Source organism: Ovis aries, chromosome 9 (assembly GCF_016772045.2).
Source record: "Ovis aries strain OAR_USU_Benz2616 breed Rambouillet chromosome 9, ARS-UI_Ramb_v3.0, whole genome shotgun sequence".
In the NCBI taxonomy this organism is placed as follows: domain Eukaryota; kingdom Metazoa; phylum Chordata; class Mammalia; order Artiodactyla; family Bovidae; genus Ovis; species Ovis aries.
The window spans coordinates 39287237-39313076 of NC_056062.1; the positions used below are offsets into that span (position 1 = coordinate 39287237).

The following is a 25840-nucleotide window of genomic DNA, read 5'->3' on the forward strand; positions in this document are numbered from 1 at the left end:
AAAACTCCTGTAGATGAGATCTGAATTTGGTTAGTATTTACTGCGCCTTTAGCGTTTGGATTACAGTGCTAGCTTCTGTACACCTCACCTAATTGTTTAAATATGTGAGCATGATTTTGATATTGGGGAGGTGGAGGAGAAACCAACCTCCTGAAAGTGTTTGAGCTTGAGTTAAAAGGCTTGCTGTGTCTTGGAGTGAGTCGATGTGTGCAGGTGGGAAGTCTTAAGCATCTGGAACCCTTCTACCTTGGAACTGTGTCTTTCTCACAAAAGAAGCACATTGAGGTTGCATGTAACCAGGAGAAGCCTTCAGGCTCTATTTTCTTCGAAGGAGGGCAACAGCTTTGCACTTATAATAAAATAGTTTCAAAGCTTTCGTCTCCTTGAAGTTATGTTACCTTTCATTTATCTCAAACATTCTTTATTATATCTTCTATGGCAAACAGAAGAGAATAAGAAAAGGAAAAACAGATTTTTAACACTGTCTCCTAACTTAATTATGAATAAATGGGTTGATGATAAAACTTAAATGATAGAATCTGAAATACATACAGCCACATTGTATTATTGTGTTTCATCACACTAAGATGGTACCCGTTGTAAGACAGGTCCTATTTCTGACCTATGGGAAAGGAGTAGGAGTAGAATCAGTGAAATACAGTATTGAGTGAAAAATGAGGACACCTCCACTTTGCAGTCACTCGTACCTTTCAATTTTGTTTACTGGACAAAAAGGAAAGTCACCTGAATGCGTCAGGAGTGGGAACTTAAGCCTCTAATCTTTAGCAGAAAGATTTCTTAGCCGCCTGTCACTTTAATCACACCTGGAGCCATCCTCTGCACACCTTGCTGTGCTCGTTGTGAACGGCATGTACGGCGCAGCCTAGATGGGCTCATGAATCAGGCATTTCAACATGAACCTGCTTGGCTACTGGACCTAATGTAAGCAGACAGTGGGCCACTTTTTATAGCGTTAATCTGCCAGACTGCTGTCAACACATTGGGTACCATAAAACAGAGTCACCAAGGCTATTCCACAAGGGTGATGCCAAAATCTATTAAAACTCCCAGTAAAACAAGAAACGTGCTGCTTAACCACTAAAAGCCTGACTTGACAGACAATCAAGTATTTGGGTATAGATTCCGAGTTTACTGCTGGGTTAGTACCCACGTGCTGTAAATGCAGAATGAATGGATTTTGCTTATGAGTTTAAAAATCTAATTATTCAGCGATACAAAGCAAGGAGAGGCCCTCTGTCTTTCTTCTTTTTTTGTATCTAGGATAATTTGAGAGGATTTTGCGTTAGGTGGTGTGAAGGTAGAATGAAGAGAATGAATATAGACCCCAAAGGGGACCCAGTATGACAAAATCAGAGATTTGCTCTCCACCAGTCATAAGAAACAAAAATCTCCAATGAAATTATCACAATGTACAGATTCTTTAAATGCCTAATAGGAGGTCAGATAAGCAGTGTGGTGGAAAGGTCAAAGCTCTGGAGTCAGACAGCCTGGGTTTAACTACCTTTGGAACCTTGGGTAAGTTGCTTAACCCCCAGCCTCAGTTTCCTCATTGACGAGATGGGTTAGAATAGCCCCTGCTTCAGTACCAGCCACTGATTAAGACCAGCAGTTATTTACACTGTCATGGCTTGCTTTGCTTCTTAGGAAAGAGAATGTGAAAGTGAGAGGTGTAAAGATTTAAGAGCCTCGGTGTCTATTAGTATGACTGTAGAGGTTTCAGATGAAGGTGAGAGATAACGCCCTTCTGGGCGCTGCAGCCAGCAGTAGACGACTTGAGAGCATCTAGTTATGAAGGAAACACTGAGAGCACGATTGTGGCAACTACCTGTAGAGCATTTTCTTCTGATACCTCGGTCGGGGTTTTCTGGATTTCCCCCGTGTCTTGTGGTTGAATAAGGAGTGGTTTTAACAAGGCAGTGTGGACTTGGGTTATAACGAAGGGGGCAGCAGGACAGGGCTCTCTCTGTCTTACACCATAGATTCTTCTCTCTTGGGTGATATGAACAATTACTTTAATGTCACCAAAGATTGATGACCAAGAAGGACTGAGGTGATTTCAGAATTGCCAAATGTTGATATTTTAACTGGGTTGTTGCTGGTCACCCAGAGGAGAGTCGGGGGTGTGTGAGAGATCTGTTTTATTTCATGTTACCTTTTTTTAAAAAAAAAAAAACAAAAAACTAGGATAACCTGTTCAGCTGCAGCCGGCCTTGCGTCTCCCTCACGGCTGTGAAGTATGTCCCAGCTTCCCTGCTTCCTTCCTGAGAGCCCTGGGGTAGGGGTGGGGGCACAGAAAACCAGAGCAGGAGCTAGGGCAGGTCTGTAAGGCACCACCATCTTCTAGGGCCGTCCTTCGCTTTCTGCTCTTAGCGCGTCATGTTAGTTGACCTGGGTTCTTCTCCCCCGCCCCCCATCGTTAATTGTTGTTATTGTTTCACAGTCAGAGCTTGTTTTTGTGGAATTATTTTATTGTAATTTTGTTCATTTATCTTCTGTGCTGGGTCTTCGCTGCTGCAGGCTTTTCTCTAGTTGTGGTGAGCGGGGGCTCCTCTCTAGTGGCGGTGCATGGGCTTCTCATTGCAGTGGTTTCTCTCGTTGTGGAGCCCAGGCCCTCGGGCATGCGGCTTCTCGTTGCAGCGAGTGGGTGCAGTATTTGCGCCTCCTGGGCTCTAGAGCACAGGCTCAGGAGTCGCGGTGCAGGGGCTCAGCTGTTCCAAGGCATGTGGGATCTTCGCAGACGAGGGCTGAACCTGTGTCTCCCGCGATGGCCGGCATATTCTTTACCACTGAGCCAGGGAAGCCCTGGAATTCATTTAGATTCCAAACATCCAAGTTACAAAATATCATTCGGGGGACTTCCCTGGTGGTCCAGTGGCTGCGACTCTGTGCTCCCAGTGCTGGGGGCCAGGTTTTGATCCCTGGTCAGGGAACTAGGTCCCACATGCTGTAACTATGTCATTAGGAGTAAAACTAAAGACTGAATCGATATTTGGTGATTGCTGGCCTTAGGCTCTTTCCAGCCATACTGGCAGCTTTCGCCTTCACAGACTGTGTCTAGGACGTTTCTAGAAGCTTACCACGTCACAGCAATGACAGCACCGCTGCCTGTGCTGTAGGAGGTACCTGGGCCTTGTCCTTTGATGCTTGGCTGACAGCGCATTGACCTGATGGAAACCACAGATCGTGTGTCTCAACCCAACCTGGATGAAGAACAGCGGAAACCCAAAGGAATAAGGACCAGGGAACGAGGAGACCGCGGTGCATGACGTCACACAGTGAGACTACACCACGTTGAGTGGTGAAATAGTTACGGAGACTTAAACACGTGGTCGGCTCCGGGGTTAGTGACGAGGTCCTGCTTAACCCAGTGGAAGGGGTCTACACACGGGAGGTGCAGCCGCCACCAGCTCTGCTGCTGGTGACCGTTGGAGGCAGTGTTACCTTACAGGTGGGGGTGTGGCTTCTGAACTCAGAACCTGGTTCTCACGTGGCCCTGGGACAGTGCCTTGAACTCTGCAGGCTTGGTTCCTGAGGGAGCCAGTGCCTGGGCACACTGAGCAGAACCTGGGGCCTGGGGGCAGGGAGGGTGGTGAGGACCTTCCAAAAGCAGGGGGCTGGCCTCAGTTTGGAACAGTGTGTTCATGTGACTTGTGAGCTGAGTGAGGTTGGTGGATGATGTCTTTTTGGGCTGGAAAATAATCTGATGGAAAGTGAGGCTGCATGCAGTCATCACCCCAAGGTGGTTCAGGGCGTCCTGTGTGGTGGGACAGGCAGGTGGCTGCATCTCGGCTGGGTCTGCAGACCAAGGGTCAGATGCAGAGTCATGGTGCATACGTCTTTATGTGCAGCAGCAGCGGTACAGGGTTAGTCTCCGTCTTGTGAGACAGCCCTGAGTGTGAGGAAGTGCCAGTGAAGGGCTGTCGTGACGGACAAGATCATGGACATAGAGTAGGCCTTCAGTCGTGAGTGTCACCTGCAGAAAATCTGACGTTCCATCCTCAGCATCTTCATTTCTCCAAAGAAATGAGAGTCCCTTCAGGCGAAGCAGGTCCTTGTTCCTCCTCCCTCTTTTCTACATAAACTTGGCCCTGTATTTGGGAGTGGATGGGGCTTACTCGTTGTAATGGAGAGGGTGTTTCTTACTCAAAGGTGACATTGTGGCTTCTTCACAAAGCACTAACTGTCTGATTGTACCAGGGTTCTTCCTGGCATAGATGTCTATACTGTATAATGGGAGTATATCCTAATATGACTCATTGGGAATAGCTTTTTATCAAGTAATTGCAGTTTTTAAAAAGAACTTTATTAGGAGAGGTGGATTTGGTGAGGGAAAAAACAAAAAACACCTCTTCTCGTTTGAAAAGTATCTGGTTAGGTAACAGCTGTATGTGAATATAGAAGATATTTTTAACCTTCCTGGGGATTTTTACAAGCGTCTCCCCCACTCTTTTTCGGGGCAGGCAGCATCACCACCGAGGGTTGTTTGATTTCTCTGCAGAGGATGGCTACCTGCTGCAGGCAGAGGCTGTTTCTGCCTCTTGAGCAAATCCTTCCGCCCCTGGTCGGGCTCTGTGCAAGGTCGGTGGGAGGAGGCCTGTGTTTTCTCCCTTGCAGTGTTGGGTTTTGGAGACCAAGCCAAAAGAAAAAGAAAAACCCAGCTCCCAGCTCCTCCACTTACCACTTTGGTGATTCAGAGAGTTGCTCGATGACTTTAATCTCCTCTTCCACATCTACAGAATGTGGGCAGGTGCTGCCTCATCTTGAAGATTACTTTAGACTGGGTCTCCCCTGTGGTATCCACCATAGGTTGCTGTATTCACATCACACCTTGCCTCTTTTAGCTCTAATTGTGGTTTCTTCTTCAACTTAGCTGTCCCTTCCAACTTCCTAGACCAACTGGAATCTATTGAATCCACTAACTAAATAAAGCTTTTCATATTAAGACCTCCCAGTGACAAGCACATGGGGAGGAGGAGACTGTGGTTTCAGTTGTAAACTTAAAAACAAAGTCTCTCACCCCTGCCCCTCCCCATCACAGCTTTGCAGTTGGCGGAGATCAGCTCATTCTCTTAGAACCTGGAGCTTCATGGTGAGTCCAGTTACCTGCTCACCTGGCCGGTGATGGAGAGAGGTGCTCAGGCGCAGAGAGACGGGGGTATCCTGCAGTTTCCGCAGAGGATGTGCCGTCCCCGAATTCTGCTGTGAAATGCCTTTGGCCAATGGACTGGTGATGGTGCTGAAACTCCAGGATGCTTCCTTCCTGTCCCATTGGTCAAGGTGGGGTTACGGGTAAGAAACAAAAGAAGACAAGGAAATAAAAACAAAAGTATGTGCTTTCAGTTTCCCCATTATAGTACTTGAATCTTGGACACCGTTTCAGGATAAGTTCTTGAAATCCTATCTGGTTAAACTCTGACCGTTGAAATGACAGTCTCTACCCCACTGGCATCACCCCAGGTCGGAGGCAAACTCAGGACGCCCCAGTGACTGGAAGCAGGGCCTTGGCCCTTGTGTTGTTTGCTTAGCTGCACCGTCAAGCTCATTCTGTGTTCTGTCTTCCGCGTGCTGATGCCAGTCTTGCTCAGCCCTCCTGGAAGGGCCGTCCCGCCTGTGTTCCTGCCACCTGGTGCCACCTTGGTTCCAGTCTCCCAGACCCCCCTCCTTCCCCACATTGAGTCAGTTCTCCAGCTCCTGCTCTGTCTCCTCTCTGAAACAGCCCCTGACCCCTGCCTCTTCCTGCATCTGACTTCATTCTGCCAGATTCATCTTGATCTCAGTCTGTCTCAGCTCCTGGGTCGACAGTGTGAAATTTCCACTTACCTTTGAAGACTCTTGCCACCCACCCTCCCCTTACCTGACTCTCCTCCGCTCCCATGAGCTCATCACCACCACTGATCTCCTGCTGCTCTCTGATTGGTGCAGTCTTGGGCCCCCTTTCCTCCTGGTTCTCCCCTCTGCTTTTTTAAAAAATTGAAGTATAGTTGAATTACAATGTTGTGTTAATGATTACTGTACAGCAAAGTGACTCAGTTATACATATGTGCTATGCTCAGTCGTGTCCAACTCTTTGCAACCTCATGGACTGCAGCCTGCTAGGCTCCTGTGTCCATGGGCATTCTCTAGGCAAGAATACTGGAGTGGGCTGCCATGCCCTCTTCCAGGGGCCCTTCCCAACTTGCGGATCGAACCCAGGTCTCCCACATTGCAGGCAGATTTTTTACCATCTGAGCCATCAGGGAAGCCCCAGTTATACATAAATATATACATTCTTTTTTATATTCTTTTCCATAGTGGTTTGTTACAGGATATTGAATATAGTCTGCTGTGCTATACATCAGGACCTTGTTTTTTTTCCATTCTGTATATACCAGTTTACATCTCCTAATCCCAAAATCCCAATCCAGTCCTCTCCCGGCTCCTCCCCCTTCGCAACTATCAGTCTGTTCTCGGTGTCCCCAGTTCTATTTCTGTTTCATAAATAGATTCGTCTGTGTCATATTTTAGATCCCATATACAAATGATATCATATGGTATTTGTCTTTCTCTTTCTGATCGACTTCACTTAGTATGACAATCTCTAGTTGTGTCCATGTTGCTGCAAATGGCATTCTTTTTTCCTCCTGTGGCTGAGTAGTATTCCACTGTATATGTGTACCACATCTTTATTCATTCCCCTGTTGGACATTTAGATTGCTTCCTTGTCTTGGCTGTTGTGACTAGTGCTCTTAAGAACATGGGAGTGCAGATATCTTTTGAATTATGGTTTTGTCTGGATATATGCTTCGGGGTGGGATTGCTGGATTGTGTAATTCTGTGTTTAGTTTTCTGAGGAACCTCCCCATACTGTCTTCCACAGTGGCTGCAGCGGCTTACATTCCCACCAATAGTGTACGTTCCCCCCACTTTTTAAAACTTACTACACCACTCATTGTGAAGTTTTTCCCTTGTTTGAGTTTCCGCAGTGCTCATATGCTTGATCGTATATTTTATCTCACCCTCCCTGAAGTAGTGGCCATAGAATTAGTTGTTTCTTTTAGCTGTTTTATTGACTGATCCAGAAGAGCAGGTTCACTATTTGTTGTCAGGGCTCCGTGCCGAATGCTGGGCATGCAGAAGTATTCCAGGTGCCCACAGCCAGTGGAACGGATGGATATTAAGCAGATAGCCACACACACATGTAACAGTGCAACTGTAACAATTGTTTTAAAAAAAAAAAAGAGGAGCGTGTGGTGCTGCGGGGTGGGTAGTGGGTGCTCGAGTGAGACACACGACTGGCTCACCTGAGGAAGCTGAGCGTGAGCTGGGGTCCTCCTGCTTGGCCTGAGCCCACAGTCACTCTGCTGCACAAAGGTCGGTGGGGTTCGAGGAGGTGGGGAGACCACTGCCTAGTCATAGAGGAAATGGTGATCCCGCCTTGAGTGGTGGGTGTGGATGTGGACAGAGGTGGGTGGGCTGAGGTGGATTTCACAGGTTACCTTGGTAGGTGGGTGGGAAGCTGGAGGAAGGTGTCTTGTGTGGCTCCCGGGCTTCTGGTCCAGCTGGTCCAGCCTCTGGGCCTGGCCAGCTCGCTGGGGGGACTGACGGCCGTGGGGCCACCCAGGCACCTGGGGTGCCCGTGATGCTAACGAGAGGCCCTTTCTCTAGGGTGCGTGCCTGGGCGTACTGGCTTGATCTCCAGGCCCACTTGTTCCTGCAGCTGCCTGGGTTGTGAAGGGGCTACACAGTCACACACTGGCTGTAGCAGTCACCACGGGGCAGGCTCACCAGTGTGTTCTCCCTTTCCTTCCAAACCAGGCGACGTTTCTCTCTCTCTCTTCCTTTTTCTAGAATCAGATGGCAGAGACTTAACAGTTGGGGAAAATCCACTTGAGAGATTATATAGGACGGTATGGGAGAGCAAAGGGCAAGATTCCTGAGAGCGGGGGAGGGGACACAGGCCAGGAGTCGGGGACCAGCCCGACCTGGGCCCGGCCCAGCCATCCTGTGGTGATAGGCAGGCAGGAGCAGTGGATGGGGGCAGATGGGGGGGTGGGGTGGCGGGGGCGCCTGTTTGCCCCACAGCGTAGGAAGTGAGGTTACCTATTTAGGCCTTGCCCATTCAACCAGAGCATAAATTCACTGGGGACGAAGAGGTGTATAGGTGTAAACATGCTTATTTGTTTCTTTCGTAGCTCTAGGTTGATGGTTACTGAATGGTTGGGCTTCAGTGAAAATTGGGCTCATTGAAAATTTAGACTTGTTACTTGGGCTTATGCACGAAATTTACATGGGCAGGATAACTTGCTGTTATACCAAGTTTGCAAAAATATTAAATGCTGTTAACATAAGTCATACTCTGTTATTTCTAACTACTTCCTGAGTGTTACTGACTTAATTTATGGTGAGGTATCCGTAAATAAACCTCATGGAGTGAAAGTGGCAGGATTCTTCCTAATGGTTTGATCCACGGGCTTCAGAGAAATGCACACCACCCCTCACTGAGATGAGCTAAAGTACAAGGATGGAGATGACACACATAGAAAACAGGGAGGAAAACCACATGGTCCTTTACATCAACGCATGTGTGTTGGTCAGTGTTACGTAATAGAGCGAGTCACAGTGGTGCTGTGTTTTATTGCTTATCAGGCGCCTTAACACTGGCATTGTAATCCATATGACATTTTATAGATGAAGAAATTTAGGATTTACCCAGAGCCACACACATAGTGGGTAGACGAGACTTTTTTTTCATATTTATTTTTATTCTTTTGGCAGTACCAGGTCTTAATTTTGTTCGGCACACGGACTTTCCATCTTCCTTGAGGCACGTGAGATCTCCTCCTCACCCCTTTGTTCTAGTTGTGGCGTGTGGGATCTCGTTCTCTGACCAGGGATCTAACCCTGCACTGGGAGCGCAGAGTCTTAGCCGCTGGGCCAGGAGGGGAGTCCTGATGAGACATTGACTCCAAAACAGTCGGGTGCCTCCTCACTGTGGGCATCCCGAAAAGATGAATCCCATTTGGTCAGCAGACTCCCGCTCTGCAGTTCCAAACAGCGCGGAGTATTTAATACAAACCCACAGACCTTTACATGGTGCTTATGTTCATGCCATCTGATTGTTGTTGGGTGATGTAGCAAGTTTTCTGATTAATCTTTTATTTGTTTTCTAATTCTGTCTGTGCAGAATTATTTAAAATGGTTCAAATTTGAGTGTGGATTAGGTCGTTGAGTCATTTTGAATTGCTTAAGTTGGTCTGACATTCATGAAGTAGGCAGGAATAATTTAGTATGGCGCTTATTTAGCGTGCATAATATTTTTAAACATTTGATAAAATAGTGAATTTTATGAGACCAGGGAGTATTTTTATGCTTGACTACAATTCCGCATCTGGTAAAGTAGGAACAATGTAAACCATACGCCGAAACCGGGTCTGAGCAGCTCGGGTGATGAAGGGACCGCATGGGTTATCCTGGGCCACGTGTGATGTAGTCGCATGTTACAGGCCTTGTTCATGGAGGATCTTGCTCTAACTTTTGAAGAGTCATCATAAAAAGTAAGAATTAGAGTTGTAACACACAAAAAGATGAATTAGAGAGTAACACATTTATCTTCACATTAGGAGGATAAAAGTATAGTAATTTCATTATACTTTGCTGATTTAAGATGTCTTAAATCTGTCAGTTAAGATATTTTGTCACGAGAAAAAGTGAACATGCTGAAGGTTAATTTTCATATGTGAAGAAGAGGGAAGTTCTTCTAAACATTGTTTACGGTTAAGATCTGGAGAGTTCCTGGAGGCAATAGTTTTCATGCAGGATTGAAGGGGTAGAGTGGTCCTGGAGAGGGGAGGGAGTAAAACAAAGCTGTGAATTTAGGAAGTAGGAAGAGTGTGGTGTGCGTGAATTTAGAGGAGATGTGAAGTCTCAGGAGGCCACCCGGGAGACTCCACTCAGGAGACTCAGGTCTTTCATTCTTAATGCCAGCCTGGCTTTGTGGCCATGGCATTTGCTCTTCTTAAACACATCCTGTGACCAGGCTTGCCTGGTCCATGAACACCCAGCAGCTTCTGGCCTCGGTGCCTTTGTTCTCTTTTGTCCTGCGTCCATTCCACCGCCCCTCCCCCCTCACCTGTCGAAATCCTGTTTGTCTTCAGGTTCTGTTTCAAGTGCTGCTGCTTCTGTAAAGCCATTTCTGATTCTTAGCAGAAGAATCCAGTGTCCTTACCTTATGTCATCTTCTGTCTAGTTGTTGGTGCTCACGGCCCCTTGTAGATGACTCCGTCAGTAAACACACAGGTGAGACATAGCATCATCTTGCCTTCCAGTTGCTTGCAAGGTCCCTGTGGGGTCCTCGCTGCCCGATCCTTCCCCTGGAAGACCACCTCTCTCTCCCTGGTGCTGGGCTCTGCCTGTGGCATGCTGCTTTTGCAGAATTTTTAAGATGACATTGCTCTGACATATCTAGAGTCCTGTTTTCTCAGTTCTTTGAAGACAGTCTATGTTTATTTTAGTATTTTTTTATTAATACTTTCCTGATTGTGCCTATTAAGGGTTAGGTTTGATTTCTAAAATAGGTAGTTGAATTGTACATTCCCTAAGATGTAACCAAGGTGTTTTTATATAGCTTGCAATATTTTGATTAACTTTGTGAAATGGTGGGTTCCTTTAGAGGGGGCAATCCTGTGTCTAGAATTGATAGAATTCAGCATGAAGATAAGTATAGTATAAAAATCACAGAAACTCATTCATCTTATTTTTGTATCCCCATAGCAGACAACCTATAGGAGTAGGTTTACAGGTTTTGATTTAATTGGGGAAAAAAAAAAAAAACACCTCAGGTAAATACTGTTATTTTGTAACTGAATTATTAGAGTGCCAGATTTTCTTGTGTCCTGTTAGGGTTCATCAGGAATTTCTTGTTTACTTTTTATTCCCAGGACCAAGCATGGTGTCTCTCACATCCTGTACACTATTAAGTTTCTAAATAGAAATTGAAACTGTGTTTAAGGGTGAAAGGAAACTTTAGTTCTAATAGCAACAATATAGAGACTGATATCTAAAGATAAGAATTTTCTTATAGAGGAGTTTAAAAGTGTCTTTTAGTAATAGATTGCATCAACTCAAATATTTTAAATTTGTTATTAGCATTGGGGTATTTAAGACCGGAGATTCATGCATCCAGGTTGGTAGGAGTAGTTTTAGAGATTCTTTTAAATTTGCAGTCTTAATTCCTTTAGTAATATTGTTCATGCTTGTTGTTCTCGAAGGCTTTAAAAAATTCACTCTTAGTTTTGGGGAAAGAAGTCTCCAGATACCAGTTTCTTCTTTATATTTTGTGTAGATGAAAGGCTCTCTTGTTGTTGTTATTATTTTTGGCTGTGCAGCATGTGGGATCTTAGTTCCCCAACTAGGGATCGAACCCGAACCCCTTGCATTGGAAGCTCAGACTCTTACCTGCTGTTTCTCCAGGGAAGTCCCTGAAAAGTTCTCTTACGGTGTTTCACAATCTGAATACATTTGAGATATCAAAATACATGTTCTTAATTCATTATGATTCTCGTGTAGGCTTTTCAGTTTTAAAAACCTTGTCACTATCTCCCTGACGATGGCAGTCCCAGCAGCAGTGTTCTTTTCAGTAACAAAACCCTGAATGCATGCCTGATGGGGGACAGATGCTGTGACCACCATGTGGATGGCCGAGTGGTGTGCACGCCATTCAGCTCTCTCTGCCTGCCTTGTGGGAGATAACGTTCTGTCTGTCTCTAATGGACCACCTGTGCTAACGCTGGTAAACTGCCATGCTGGTTGACTTCATCTAATTTAAAATCCAGTTCTAATCAAGATTCGGAAACTCGGTGTCTTCTTGGGTTGAGCTCACAGGTCTGTTTTATCTCCCCTTTACTGCTCTTGATCTTGTCTTAGCAATCGCACAATGCCATACCAGAACCCTTAATCTCCAGGTGTTCTAGGTGTGCATATCTATGTCAGGGATGATGAACCTGACCCTCGTAGGATTTAAAGACGGTGTGTTTTTCTGAGACTAGGATGAAATGTGTACCTCAGAGAGCAGCATGGTTGCAAGAGGCAGCACTGAATCTGCCCTGGATGTCTGCTCACAGATTCCCGCCTGAGAAAAGGCTGGAAGGACGTGTGGTGTGTGCACTCACGTCTGTGTGCTCGCATAGGCAGGAAAGGGTACAAAAGAAACTTAATTGTCTTTGGGGAATGAGATCAGGGTCGGCGGTGGGAGAGAGAACTCCAAACTCATTTTTCAATTTTTATTCCTCTTGGAATTTCCTTGGTAGTCTGGCAGTTAAGATCCCGCACTTCCATTGCAGGAACCGGAGGTTCGATCCCTGATCTGGGAACTGAGATCCTATATGCCACTCGGTGTAGCCAAAAAATAAATTAGGTCATACTCTTCTGATGTATGTATGTGCACGCACTAGATGTGAGTGCACACACCACATATCTTATTGGATTTTTTCCCCCTTGTCATGTCAGATTATTTTCACACAAAATCAACCAGAGCCAGTTAACATTTTGAGAAACAGTCAGTGTGATACAGCAATGGTCCCTTCAGTTCTGTTCCACTTATTGGACCCCCAAAGTCTTGTCCACGTGGTGCTGTGAGAAGACGCTGCTGCCCATCTTTACAGCAAAGTATAAACGTGAGTTGGAGGAGGGCATGGCAACCCACTCCAATATTCTTGCCTGGAGGATCCCATGGACAGAGCAGCCTGGTGGGCTACAGTCCATGGGGTCGCAAAGAGTCAGACACAACTGAAGCAGCTTAGCACAGCACAGGACTTTTACTCATAGACTCCCATGCAGTCCCACATCCCAGTCCTAAGGGCGAATGTGGTCACCCTTGGGGAGAGCATCTCTGAGGCTCACCAAATCCCATTTCAAATTCCATTTTAGGGAGAAGGTTATAATGGAGTGCAAAGCAGTCTCAAGGCAAAAGTGTGGCAGCCTCATCAGAGACAGCTTTGCGGCCTGGTGACTTATAATGAGGGTGGCGTGTAATTAGAAATCGTCCCTGTCTTTTCTGAGTGCTGATGAAAACCACGGCTCAGAGGTTAATTCAAACAATAATTAATATTGGTCTCTGTCAGTGCAGGGTGGTAATGAAATCTCTCGTTATTTGATGACTTTGACTTTAAACATTGAGCGAGGAGTAACACTGCACACACGTTGTAGGGAAGTGCAAAATGGGGAAGTTTGCTTTTCGAAAAGTGTTGCGCACAGAATTTTGTTGCATCCTGTGATTGTCTATGATAGAAGCTCTAAGACAACATGGTGATACTAACGTTTTATTTTCTAAAGTGATGCTTCTTTAGGGTGATCCTAGGAAGGGTTTTCCCATTTTCTACTGTGTGTGGTATAGGCAGCAGTGAAAAGTGAAAGTCGCTCAGTTATGTCCAACTGTTTGCAACCCCATGGACTGTAGCCTGCCAGGCTCCTCAGTCCATGGGATTCTCCAGGTAAGGATAAGGAGTAGGTAGCCCCTTCTCCAGGGGATCTTCCCCACCCAGGGATTGAACCCTGGCCTCTTGCATTGCAGGTGGATTCTTTACCTCCTGAGCCACCAGATTACCATCTAAATCCTGGCAGATTACACATGCACATTGATCTAGAGACAAAAACCTCAAATGGCTGGATGACTTGAACCTCCAGTGTCCTTTGCAACCTTGAAAGTAATGACTCTGAAAGTCATAGCGTCACGTTTACTGGACATGTTTTCTATGTAGAGTTCGGAGTTAACAAATGAAGCAGAAGATGTATTCTGAATGTAAGGTGGTTTGGAGACGCAGTAATACTTGTTAATACAATCACCTCTAGCTTTGCACACCTGTCAGTGCTGAGTAGAACTGTTTGACTAAAATAGTTTCTTTTCGGTGGCAGGAAGATACAAACACACCGTTGAGCAACTTGCTCTAAAGTTGGTTTTCCTTTTTGAAGCATGTGTTGGTGTATCTCTGTAGCTTAACCTCTGAGGGTAATGTTTGGTGTCATCATCTTTTATAGGGAAAAGTAACAGACAAATGAAGAGGGATTTGTATGAAGCCTGAATACTCTGGGAGCCTTTCTAACACACGAAAGTAGACAGAAGGCTCCTGTGAGCCGTCACAGACCCTCTGCCAGCTTCACTATTAACTCAAGGCTGGTCTTATTTCATTCACACTCACCACCTTGCCCTGTGCTCTGTATTATTTAGAAACAGATCCCAGAGAGCACAGTATTTTATTTTAAAATATTTCAGTATGCATCACCGAAAGGAAAGACTTCTTTCCAAATTAAATTGCTGTAGAAGCTCGTATGGACATTTTAAGAAAGTTTTTCTCATTTTAATTCAAAGACCATCCTGCACTTCAGGAACAGTGTACAAACACCTTTTTTTTCCTCCTTGTGCTGGAGCAGAGTGGGTGACTGGCAGTTGTGACACCGTTAGGAGCAGTAGGTTTCGTTTGATTTCAAGAGCCACCGCAATTCTGTCTGAAATGAGAACAATAGGATCAGAACGCTGTTTTGTTTGCAAGGGTGTCAAGACCATTTGGAGCCCAGAAGCTCTGGGGGAGCTGGGCACAGCTGATGAGACCTTTTCTGCAGCGGTCGCTCTCTGGGGTGGACCACAGCAGAGGTTCCCAGAGAAGGAATCAAGAGTAAGCCTTGCACTGCACTCAAAGTGACCTTTCGCTGCAAAGCCCCATCTTGTCACTTCTTTGCTGAATATCCTCTGTTGGCTTCTCATTGTCTTCACACAGGCCAGGGATTCTGGCCTGATTCTTAAGTCTTTCTCATCCTTCAGCTCCTACAGGACCCTGGTTTCTCTGCCTTGGCCTTGAACCCTCTGCCTGCTTTCTGCTCCAGCTGCTGTGCAGGCCACGCCCTCTACCGGAGCCCCGCCCACCCGCCTTGCCTCCTCTGCTGGTTCTGCCCCTCCTTTGCCTCCAGCCACAGTCTTAGCTCTAGGAGACCTACCCTGGCTGTCTGTCACCCTGCTTAGGCACCCTTCTCAGTAGCCTAATCTGCTTTCCTAGCCACCATTGTGCTCTAATTACCCACATGGAGATGGACATACCAGCGACTAGAGTGGCTTAGCGCTAGTCAGAACCGTCCTTTGTGGCTAGGTGAGCAGATGGACTGAGGGATTGAACAGCCCAGCAGGGTGGTGGTGGAGCATCGAGGGTGCAGGTGACACAGAAGGGAGGGAAAAGGAAGGACACCCTTCTGGCAGCAACAACTGAGAAAGAGAAGCATTCTGTCTGAAACATTTGCTTTTCGAGTTTACGGGTTAGCTGAATGCATGTCTCCTGGGGTGAGAAACGTGTCTGGGGAAGGATGTGAGGGTTTCACAGGTGATGGTGAGAAAGACCGGCCTCCCCAGGGAGCGCAGAGCTGGGAGCTGATGCCCGAGGCCCGGCCCTGGAGCGTGTTCCGGTTCCCAGGGCTGGATGGGCCGTCCTTGTCCTCCTAGCCATGTGGCTCCCTTTCGGAGTCTCCGGTCCTCCCCTGTGCGAGGCGGGCATACAGAGGGCCCACCTGTGCCCAGTGCAGGGAACTGCCTGAGCACCAGCTGCAGGTGAGCTCAGGTGAGGCGGCTCATGGGTCCAGGCCAGCTTCGGAGACGCCTCGGAACAAGGCTTCTCCATCTTCCATATATGGTAACACTCTACCTTAAAGAAACAAACGGAAGACCAAAAAAAGCCACATGACATAGTGGAAAAAACCCTACACTTGGGAAGGAAATCCAGGCTCCTGTTTTGTTTCCAGCACTACCTTATACAGACAAAACACTTGCCAGTTCAGGCTTCTTCCCTGCGGTGATAAAGGGAGGGAACACCACCCTCACAGCCTGCTTCCCGAGACTGTGCGTCGTGTGTGCGGCCAGAGCTAGGCTGCTCTCAGAGGCGGTAGCTGTCTGAGATAGAGGCCTGGGGATGCTCTTTGACTCCTCCCCTGCTCCCCCTTCTCTGGCTGCGTCAGATGTGTCCTCAGAGCCTTTTGGTTCTGCCGTCAGAACTGTGTGCAGAGTCCGACACCGCCTGCCTCCTCTTCTGCCACCCGCCCACGTGGCCGTTCTTCCTGCAGGAATCCCTGCAGCAGCTCCCTGCCTGGACTCCGCATCCGCCTGCCTCCTCCGGACTGTTTCGAAACTGCAGAGAACCTAGCTTTCGGTCCCTGCACCCTCTGTCCAGTGACCATCCCACCCATTCTACTTACAGACCTTCAGAGTCCTCTTCTGGGGGCTTCCCCATCCCCACTTTAAGATCATGCCCTTTCCTCTAAATTGCCTGTCTCCCTTCTGGTGCTGTAGTTCTTCTCTTGTTTTTCCTTTCACTTATTTTACTTGTATTTTACTAGTTGACTCTGACTCCCTGCTAAACTGCAGCTGAACTCCATGAAGGAAGGAGTTGCTGTCTCCCAGCGCTAGGGACAGTGCTACGCCTGTGGCAGGCACTCTGGACACGGCTCTGCATGAAAGTTCACGGGAGTTCATCACTGGAGGGAACAAGGTCATCAGTGGGCTGCTCTGTGGGTCATGCTTTTGGCATGTGCAGCAGATGAAACTTCATGGAAGTTACAATGTGGTGACTTTCAGAAATCAGGAATTTCTTCTGTTTGTGATGTCAGCTTATTAATAGCAACCTGATTAGCAAATTATACTCCCCTGCACCTGACATCGGAACCTCCATGGTGGCTCAGATGGTAAAGAATCCACCTGTAATGCAGGAGAGCCAGGTTCAATCCCTAGGTTGGGAAGATTCCCTGGGGAAGGGAATGTCTACCCACTCCAGTATTCTTGCCTGGAGAATTCCATGGACTGAGGAGCCTGGCAGGCTACAGTCCACGGGGTTGCAAAGAGTTGGACACAACTGAGCAACTAACACACTTTGGGAATACACACCCACCCCGGTTAGACTTAGGCTAAGGCTTTTTTCTTGGTCAGAGTAACCTGGTGTGTCTGTCTTCAGGGCATTGTGTCAGGGAACATGATATCTCTCGTCCCATTTACTGCTGATGTTTGATTTGATCATTTGATCACTCTGTCTTGAAAAGGAGGTTATTAGAATTCCATGCACAAGCTTAGTTTATGGTCAAATTAGAATTATAGTGATTTGCCTGCTTGAAAATGAAGGCAAGTGTGTCCTTGTAGTGTTTTCATTTAGTTACTTGCTGTTGGTTATAATGTAAACACTTTGGTTAGTTCCTGGACTTGGTGATTGATGCCTTTGTGGAGAACCTCTCCTCTAAAAACTCAAAATAATTTTGCCTTTGTTATTTCACTGTATGTTTGGTTCATCTGGAGAGAGAGTGGCTGGGGTCTCGATGTGGGTGAGGCCTTAGTGATGGTTCAGAAAGTGGCTGCAGTGTCTTCCCTGGCACTTGTCTCTGTTCTCACGGTAATGTGACCGCTTCTGCAATTAGACCTTAGCTGTGCAGGGCTGGGTGGGCGGGAGGACTTGCAAAGTGAGAACTGACTAACTGTATGAGTTGGAAGTCTGATTATAGGTTCATGGACAATGTCTCGCATTCTGGACCATCCCTCGAGAAATGTGTAACACTTTGTATTTGGGAAAGAATTAGTCATGGTAGGAAGCTTTGGAGTTGATAGACTTCCTTTTTGATTCAGTTAAGTCTGATGTATGATTTCAGATGAGTAGACTGAAAATATTTTTGAAGCTTCCAAAGCAGGAATGTGGAAAATTTGGCCATCTTTCACTTTGACTGTCCACTATTGTTAACGAAATTTAGACAGATGGATCAGTTTTGTATCTTTAGAATGTTTGGAGTGTGTGTGGTCATTTCAAAGATTCATAAACCTTTTTCTCCAAAATTCCCTTGGAAGTGAAATGTGTTTCTGCCTTGGACTGACACGTTCTTATATCACCAGTATTGATTTGACGTGCTAGCTCTCGATTACCTTGTTCACGTGATCAACTTTTCGTGCTAGGCCCTCAGGGAGCCCTGGGATAACAGAGGGGCACTGGGCTTCCCTGGTGGCTCAGATGGTAAAGAACCTACCTGTGATGCGAGAGGCCCAGGTTTGATCCCAGGGTCGGGAAGATCCCCTGGAGAAGGGAATGACAACCCACTCCAGTATTCTTGTCTGGAGAATTCCATGAACAGAGGAGCCTGACAGACTGCAGTCCATGGGGTTGCATGGAGTCGGACACGACTGAGCGTCTAACACCCACTGTATACTCAGGTCTGCGCTCAGGGAACTCCCTGCCCACAGACCGTCGTCACCCTGCACAGGGTGTAAGTGCAGTGAGGGGAAGCAGGGGGCGTTGAGTGCAGAGCACAGGTGCCCCTGCTGACCCGGGAGGACAACAGGGCTTTGTGAGGTTTAGCAACATCATCACTGGTTTGAAGAACTCGGAGGGAAGCTAGATCAATTTGACATAGGGAAAAGAATTTTAATAACCTGTTTTTTTCTACCATCTGCCTAATTGTAAGTATGCTTGTTCCAAAATAATTCACACCATAATACATGTATAAGGTAGAAAGTGAAAGCCCCCACCCCAGTAAACTCTAGCCACGAATTATTCCTCTAGGTTTTTAGCGGGAGGAAGGTTATCACAGTGCAGACACATTGTAACTCCCTTTTCTCACAGTATGGCGGCTGATCTTTTCATATCAACACATACAGCTCTGTTTCATCTTTTCAAAGAGCTCAGACAGCGACATCCTGTGCTATGGCCACTTCATCTGCCCGTCCTCCTTTAACGGGCATCTAGGTCATTTCTCATGTTCTCCGTTTAAATCAGTGTGACTATGAGGATGTGCCCCTCTCGTCTACCTCCATGTCCCTTTAGGGCATATTCTTAGGAAGGGGGTCCCAGGCTGCCAGTTTTCTGCAGGGTGCCTGTCCTCCAAGTTCACAGTCCTTTCCATGGTGTGGGGTTGCCCATTGTTTCTGCCTTTGCCCATGTGGGACTTCTTGTCCTTTGCCAGTTTGGTGCACTTCTTCCATCGTCAGTGAAGTCAGGTATTTTCCTTGTGTGCCTCAGTGTTCTGTGTTGCCTTAGCGCCTGTCCCTGGCACCATGTGCTGTGTGGCCCCTGGTGCCTGGAGTCCCTCTCTGATTGAAGATCACCGGTGAGCCTGTACTCTTTTCTCCCTTCTAGGGGAGACAGAGGTTAAGGCCGCGGCTCTGAGAGCAGCCTCACGATTGTTGGCAGGCTGCTTGATCTCTAAGCCACCCATTTCCTTCCTGTAACGGGGTGACGAGGATGAAACAAGCGAGGGCATCTTGGCCTTCCCACAGGGCCTGGCACCTGAGTGGTTGCCCACCGTCAGCACCAGGCACCAGTGTGGGGTGCCTTTCCTTCCCTCGTCCCCTCCTGTAGGAGCCCAGTGTCCTGCTCAGCCACTCTGGGTCCCCGGTGGGGCTGGGGTTCCCTCGGCAGGTGCTGCAGCTCCAAGTGACCCCTTTCTCCTTGTCCTGGTGTGTTGCAGGCTCTGAGGCCAAGGGCCTGGATCAGGAGCACCAGCCTCACCTGGGGCCTGAGCATTCTTCCTTCTGAGGTCGGCCCCAGACTGCATTGTGTCCCTCCACATCCATGTGCTGAGGGCCACCCCCCAACCCCAGTGTGACTGGAGGTGGGCCTTCATGAAGATAGTTAGAGTTAAATGAGGTCACAAGGGTGGGGCCTTCATCCAGTAGAATCATTGGCCTCATAAGAAGAACTATTTCTCCCTCTCCCTTCTTTTGCACAGAGAGGTCATGTGAGCACTCAATGGGATGACACCTGCTTAGAGGCCCAGGGAAGAAGCCTGAGGATGCAGTCTGCCTTGCCAGTGCCTCAGTCTTGGACTTCTGGCCCTCAGAGCTGTGAGCCATCCGTCCTGGAGTGCCAGCCCCCAGCCTGTGGCATTGATACTTGATGGTAGCAGTTCTAGCACCTGAGATCATTGTCCTGGCCAGTGGGTGTCTGCCTGTGGCATCGCGGTTTCTTGGCCTTTAGTCCAGACATTGGAACCACCTGGAGGGCTTGGCGAAACCCGGACTCCTGGGCTCTGCCAAGAAGTTAGAACTGAATGGGTTTGGTTGGTCTGGGAGGTCAAGTTTCTACAAGTTCCCAGTGGTGTTGGGGCTTCTGGAGTAGAACCACACTTGAGAACCACTAAGCAGTGTGTGGAAGGCTTTCAGACAAGACCCCAAGAGACTTGAGGTTGGGGTGTGGGTGCTCCCTCCCAGTTACGGAAGTCCTTTTAAGTTCAGTTCTGCTGTTTGTGAAATTGGGATAATGTTTACATCGCTCATCTCATAGGCCTGCAGAAGCTAAGACACATGAATCAGAGCTTCGCATCCTCCCGATTTTCAGACAGCAAGGTGGGAGCAGGAAGTGTCACATTCCTGTAAAAAGAGAAGAGCAGGTGGATGGAGGCCTGAGGACTGTAATAGTAAGCTCTCCTTTGCACCCTGGACACTGCCTGGGCATTTGATTTGCTGGCTGTGGGGACTTTCTCTTCTGTGCATCTCTCACCCAACTTCCCTTGACAGCCAGGCAGCCCAGCCAAGCAAGCAGCTTGGGTCGGACAGTCTGATTCTCTTTTGTCAAGGACGTCTGGTTCTTTTGGCAGTTGTATCATCGGAAACTACTGAGTTTCTAGTTCTCCACAGGGAAGTCTTGCTTTCCATGGCCAGGTATTGTATTTGAAAGGTGTTTTTGTTTTGCCATGTTTAAAATGTTTCATGGTATAAAAGTTTCAGGTGTGTATATGGTTACTGGTATGTTGCATTTTGAGCAGTGACTAGTGATGAGGGTCTTCATCATCCAGTTAGAGCTGTGGTTCTCAAATTTTGTGGTTTCACGCCCACTTTATACTCTTATTGAGAACCCCAAAGAGCTGCTGTTTACATAGGTTATATCTATTGATAGTTACTGTATTTGAAATGAAAACTGCTTAAACATTTTATTTAGTTAATTTAAAATAACATTAAATCCATGGCATGTTAATATAAACAACATAATTTTTATGAAAAATAATTATTTCCCCAAACAGAAGTTTAGTGAGAATGAAGGGCTTTACTTTATATTTACTTAAAAATATTTTAAATTGAATTATAGTTGCTGTACAGTATTATATAAGTCACAGGTGTACAATATAGTGATTCACAATTTTTAGATTACTCTCCATTTATAGTTATTATAAAATGTTGGCTATATTCCCTATGTTGCATATTATATTCTCTATAAAAAATCCTTTATTTTAAATTGAAGTATATAGTTTTGCTTTACATCTTATTAGTGTGTTAGCTTCAGGTGTATAGTGCAGAAATTGTTTATACATATATAGAGAGAAGGAAATGGCAACCCACTCTGGTCTTCTTGCCTGGGAAATCCCATGGACAGAGAAGCCTGGTGGGCTACAGTTCATGGGATCACAAAAGAGTCGGACATGACTTGGCGACTAGACAACACCAACACGCATATATATTTCTTCAGGTTTTCTTTCTTTATAGGTTATTAGAAAATGTTCCGTATAGTTCCCTGTGCTATGCAGTAAGTCCTTGTTGATTATCTGTTTTGTATACAGTAGTGTGATATGTTAATCACAACTTCCTAATTTATCCCTTCCCCCAAGCTGTAAGTTTGTTTCTCTGTTTTCTGTTTTTTTTTTTTTTTTTGATTCCACATATAACCGATATTATGTGATATTTATCTTTCTCTGTCTGGCTTACTGCACTTAGAATGATCATTTCTAGGTTCATCCACGTTTCTGCAAATGGCATTATTTCCTTCTTCTTTATGGCTCAGTGTGCAATATATCCTTGTAGCTTATTTTATACCTAATGGTTTACACCTCTTAGTCCCCTGCCTGTATGTTGCCCCTACCCCGATTACTTTATATTTTAGTAAGTCTCTTTTAATGTCTGGTTCAAGACAAGACAGAGTCTGATAGCTGCTGTACATTCCATCTGTTGTAATACGCTGTTTTGGTTGAAGAACATGAAGAAAATCTGGTATGCAGATTTGTAATTGAAAAGGGAGGAATATTTGAATAGCCTTTTCAGATAATTTGATACTACACTAAAACCAAAAGGAGTAGTTTCTTAAAGGTTAGTTGCAGTGTGGACTCTGAAATCGTATGAGTGAAATTTTTGTTTCTGGTTTCATTAAAATTCGTTGGTGTGTTTTGCGCTTTGAATGGGCCTTTTATCTATGCGTGGTTTTGTAACATCATGTGTTGGTAATTTGGAAAATATTGGTTCAGTGAATTACACAAATCTTTCATATGTCAACACATTTTATTAGACAGTATTTTTTAAAAAATCACATTTGTTAATATCAGCACCTATTTAATCAGAAAAGTCTTTTAAGTTCTGGGAGGCTGTCAAGTTCATCATGGTAGATAGAGATTTTCCAAAATTGTGGCTTTTGCTTTGGAAGCTCAGATTTTATCATTGGCAACAAAACTGTCAATTGTTTTCCTTGAAGTGACAGACTTATTTTGTTCACTTTTGAGAAGAACGCCTGCCAAATGCCTGAATAGCTATAGTTTGTCAGTTTCCTTTCCACTCCAAGTCAAAATGCTGCTCTTTGGAAAAGATCTTGCAACTTGGTTGTATGACCTCTTTCCGTATCTGCCCTGAATTGGATGTTTTCTTTACTTTCTTGGCCACCCGGGAAGCTTGGGTGGTTCCGGGCATGCACCACCCTCTGGAGGGGCACAGGGGTTCAGGAGCGGTGGTGCGGAGAGCAGGTGTCTGTGCATGTATAAAGGGCTGCCCAGAAGCATTCTGGAGAAGCAAGTATACGCTGCTGGTTAAAACAAAAAAATCCTCCTAACACAGTTGACTCAGTACACCAGACATTATGCAAATGAACGTTGTTTCCTTCAGCACAGTGACCTTGGAGAGAGAACGCTGCGGTCAGTGATAACAGGACGGCCAGGACGTCGAGAAGCCGCCTTATTTGGAGTTGCTGCAAGTTTTGAGTAGTGCTCACGCCACAGGTCGTGTCTGGATGTCCTGTTTTAAAACCAGATTGCTTCCCCCGCCTGTTAACATTGGCCCAATGGTGTTATAAATACTGCTTGTCTAGTCTGAGAATGAGGGGCTCGCTCTTCTGCCCTGTGGGGTATTCATTGTAACAGCACCAGACTCAGTCTAGGGGTCTGAGCACTAGGCCGAGTCTTCCTTCTGACCTCGACTAGCTGGGTGACCTTGAACAAAGCAGGTGCCGCCTCACCGCTGCTGTGTAGGGTCAAGCAATCAGACTAGGGCTCCAGTCTTTCAGTGCTCCCATTTTGGGTTTCCTAGGTTCTGGAGACGTGAAAGCAAGATTTCCAGCCCCCTCCCCTTTCTGGGAAAGTGGCCTGTGGGGGGCTCGTCTGCAGCCCTCCTGTCCCTTCCCGCCAGCCCTGTGTCTGCCCCCTAAAAGTTGCAGGTTAAGGTGGGTGTCTGTGCTGGGGGGGACAGCCAGTGTCAGTGTCCGTCCACCGCATGCCAGGCAGTCTGTGAAGAGCCGCTTGCGGCAGGTAAATGAGATCATGTCTAAGCGGCCCTTTGACGGCAGTGAGGGCGTGGTTCCGGTCATGTTCTCCTGGAGAGGGAAGCTGAGGTCCAGAGAGCTGCTTTAAGTTACCTGGGGCAGAGAGAGTGTCGGGGGCTGGATGAAGCTGGTTTCCCCCCAATTTCTTGATGCTGCTTTTCTGCTCCCCACCTTGGCCCCGACATTTCTTCCTTCATTCCTCTGTGACTATTTCTCTCGGCTTTTCTAACGTGTAGAGAGATTCACGATTGTGCATCGTTCATCTTTGATGAGAGGTGGTAATTTTATAAATGACCTTTAAGTTTGAGAATAGTCAGTAGAAGTTAAAGATGGTAAATGTTTATGTGAACCCATTGTTGTTCAGTTGCTAAGTTGTGTCTCTTTGCGACCCCATAAACTGCAGTGCATCAGGCTTCCCGGTCCTATACCGTCTCTAGGAGTTTGCTCAGGCTCATGTGCATTGAGTCATTGATGCCATCTAGCCATCTCATCTTCTGTTGGCACCATCTTCTCCTGCCCTCTATCTTTCTCACCATCAGGGTCTTTTCTAGTGAAGCAGCTCTTCACATCAGGTGGCTGAAGTATTGGTGCCTCAACTTTAGCGGCAGTCTTTCCAATGAACATTCAGGGTTGATTTCCTTGTAGTCCAAGGGATTCTTAAGAGTCTTCTCCAACATCACAGTTCGAAAGCATCAATTGTTCGGTGCTTAGCTTTCTTTATGGTCCAACTCTCACATCTGTACATGACTAGGTTGTGTTGAAATGGGGTCCACCCAGGGTGATTAGACACAGAAAACCGAGTATGAGCTTGGGAACAAGTCTTGTGTGGGGCTCTGAGGGCCGTGCCCGGGGTCTCCCAGCTCCTTGGGAGGGGTTGATCCATGCAGGGACCCATCAAGCAGAGACTCTAGACTTGGGGAAATGTCTGATCATCGTGGGTCATTAGGGAAGGAGATGCTCTAAAGAAATATTCTGTGATCTCTTCTGTGTTACAAGAGTGGAAGCCGAGGTCAAGGATAGTTTGAAGTTGACATCTCATCTCCTGTGGCTTCTTGATGAGGGAGGCTTCCCATCTGCTTGGTCAGGGTATCAGAGGAAAGAATCCCAGGTTAGACCTCTGAGATGAATCCAAGTGGAGAATAAGCATTTTAATACAGTTTTTGTACAACGAAATGTGTTATTGGCTAAGTCACCTTCATGGCATCCCTGAAGAAGACATTTGACAGTAATCTGCCTTGTTACTGGAAAAAGCGGTTCAAGAAGTTACGTTACGTCATATTGGTTTGTTCAGCAGATGAAAGGGAAATACAATATTCCAGCACCTGGTTCATAGGTCAGAGCTCTCTGGGCCCTCGAAGTTGTGTTCTGGGCTCTTAGGTTGGTAATTCAGTGGGAAGGCTGCAGTTGTGTGGGTAGTTGTGTCTGGTGGTGGTGCTCAGCAGGCAGAGTGCACCTCCGGTCCTGTGGAGAAGAGGAAGTGCGAGGTATCCTTCTTCTAGAAAATTCACTTCCAGTGGCTGTGGGGGCTCCTCACATTAGGAACGATCCCAGGGGTTGTCCGAGGTTGTTCTCCTGGGGGTGGTGCTGGCTGGTGCCCTGCAGCCCCTGCTCCCTTTCTCCAGGTGGGCTGAGGGCGAGGGATTTCCTGTGATGCCCCTGCATGGCATGATGAGCGAGCGTGTTCTGAGAAATGGTGGTTTCCTAATCCAGTTCCGTGTAAACCGGTGCTGGCTTACCTTTGGGGAGCAGTTGCTTTAGGATTACTAGTTGCTGCCTCTAAGTCGCTTCAGTTGTATCCGACTCTGTGTGACCCCATAGACAGCAGCCCACCAGGCTCCCCCGTCCCTGGGATTCTCCCGGCAAGAACACTGGAGTGGGTTGCCATTTCCTTTTCTAATGCATGAAAGTGAAAAGTGAAAGTGAAGTCACTGAGTTGTGTCCAACTCTCAGTGACCCCATGGACTGCAGCCTATCAGGCTCCTCTGTCCATGGGATTTTCCAGGCAAGAGTACTGGAGTGGGGTGCCATTGCCTTCTCCGATTACTAGTGAATCCAGGCAATTTCACATTGAGAACTGAAGCTTCACTGAATTATTTACATAGTATATATGTGTTTGATTTATCTTTGTCATCACTTTTTATCAATTATCTGTGCTTCTTGAAATTTTGATTATTTTTCTCCCATTAAAAGTGTGAGTTTCAGAAGAGGACTGCTGTACTTTTAAGTATAGCTAAGTCTAAGTATAGACAGGAGTCTCATTGCAAAGCTGCATAGGTTAGTGTCTTCAAATGGAGGGCCCCCTTTCCACCCTGCCCCCACAGGTGAGGAAC

The 25840-nt window shown here is 46.7% G+C and overlaps 1 protein-coding gene across 4 annotated transcripts in view; it reads left to right on the forward strand.

Moving 5' to 3' along the window:
- Positions 1–25840, forward strand: part of CHD7 (chromodomain helicase DNA binding protein 7) — a 193022-nt gene that overhangs the window by 18654 nt on the left and 148528 nt on the right. The window contains exon 2 of one of the 4 annotated variants that reach the window (XM_060393435.1): positions 5060–5310. The exons of the other annotated variants lie outside the window; for them this stretch is intronic. The gene's annotated coding sequence lies outside the window, so the exon portion shown is untranslated. The remainder of the gene's footprint in view (positions 1–5059; positions 5311–25840) is intronic. 4 annotated transcript variants of the gene reach the window in all.